This window comes from Salvelinus sp. IW2-2015, linkage group LG31 (assembly GCF_002910315.2).
Source record: "Salvelinus sp. IW2-2015 linkage group LG31, ASM291031v2, whole genome shotgun sequence".
Lineage (NCBI taxonomy): Eukaryota > Metazoa > Chordata > Actinopteri > Salmoniformes > Salmonidae > Salvelinus > Salvelinus sp. IW2-2015.
The window spans coordinates 25,507,036-25,508,813 of NC_036870.1; the positions used below are offsets into that span (position 1 = coordinate 25,507,036).

Here is a 1,778-nt window from a genome sequence, read left to right on the forward strand (position 1 = left end):
TACTGGGAACCATCGCCGGAGGCTTCTGGACTGGCGAACCGTCCGGAGCTCTGACTGCGAACCCTCGCTGGAGGCTCTGGACTGGGAACCCTCGCTGGAGGCTCTGGACTGGGAACCCTCGCTGGAGGCTCTGGACTGGGAACCCTCGCTGGAGGCTCTGGACTGGGGATCGTCGCAGGAAGCCTTGTGCGTGGGGCCGGCACTGGTGGTACCGGACTGGTGACACGCACTTCAGGGCGAGTGCGAGGAGCAGGCACAGGACGTACTGGACTGGGGAGGCGCACTAGAGGCCTGATGCGTGGGGGCGGTACAGGTGGCCCCTGACTGGTGACACGCACTTCAGGGCGAGTGCGAGGAGCTAGCACAGGACGTACTGGGCTGTGGAGGCGTACATCAGGGCGAGTGCGGGGAGCAGGCACAGGACGTACTGGACTGGGGACACGTACCTCAGGGCGAGTACGAGGAGGAGACACAGGACGTACCGGACCGGGTAGGCGCACTGGAGGCCTGATGCGTGGGACCGGCACAGATTGCACCGGACTGGTGACACGCTCCTCCAAATGCCTGCATTGCCGCAAACTCCTTGCCAACTCCATTCTCCGGTATCCCTCCTCGCACTGTTCTATTGACTCCCAGGCGGGCTCTGGCACTCTCCCTGGGTCGACCGACCACCTCTCTACCTCCTCCCAGGTTGTCTCTGGTTCACACCTCGGCTCCGCCGACCACCCCGTGTGCCTCCCCCCCCAAAAAAACAATTTGGGCTGTCCTTTGGGCTGTCTTTGTGGCCACGAACCCCGGCGTCGTTGCTGTTGCTCCTTTGCTGCCTCCGTCTGCTTCCATGGCAGGTTTCTGTCTCCTGCCATGATTTCGTCCCATGTCCAGGATGTCCTCCACTCCTGGCTTTCCTCCCAGGCCCAGGATCCCTGCTCCTCCTGGGCACGCTGCTTGGTCCGTGGGTGGTGGGATCTTCTGTCACGATCGTCTGAATGAATGGACCAAGGCGCAGCGTACTTAGAGTTCCACATGTTTAATAAATATGAAACTCACCAAAAACAATACAGAAGAAAACAAAACGACGTTTCGTGACGTTTGGGCTGCTCACATGCCTGCTCTCAGCTACACAAAAACAAGATCCCACAAACAACAGGTGGGAAAAGGCTGCCTAAATATGATCCCCAATCAGAGACAACAATAGACAGCTGCCTCTGATTGGGAACCATACCAGGCCAACAAAGAAATAGAAAACATAGATTGCCCTAGTCACACCCTGACCTAACCAAATAGAGAATTAAAAGGATCTCTAAGGTCAGGCCGTGACAGAGGGCCAGCCAACGAGAGCGTACAGGTCGCAGTGGTGGGTAATATATGGGGCTTTGGTGACAAAACGGATGGCACCGTGATAGACTGCATTGAAATTGTTGAGTAGAGTGTTGGAGGCTATTTTATAAATGACACTGCCGAAGTCGAGGATCGGTAGGATGGTCAGTTTTACGAGGGTATGTTTGGCAGCGTGAGTGAAGGATGCTTTGTTGCGAAATAGGTAGCCAATTCTAGATTTAATTTTGGATTGGAGATGCTTAATTAATGTGAGTCTGGAAGGAGAGTTTACAGTCTAGCCAGACACCTAGGTATTTGTAGTTGTCCACATATTCTAAGTCAGAACCATCCAGAGTAGTGATGCTGGACTGGCGGGCAGGTGCGGGCAGTGAACAGTTGAAGAGCATGCATTTAGTTTTACTTGCATTTAAGAGCAGTTGGAGACCACGGAAGGAGAGTTG

The 1,778-nt window shown here is 54.9% G+C and overlaps 1 pseudogene; it reads right to left on the reverse strand.

Annotated features, from left to right (window-relative positions):
• The window catches only part of LOC111955770 (DNA-binding protein SATB1-like), a 31,591-nt pseudogene extending 30,728 nt beyond the window's left edge, over positions 1 to 863 (reverse strand).
• Between the last annotated feature and the right edge of the window lie 915 nt (positions 864 to 1,778).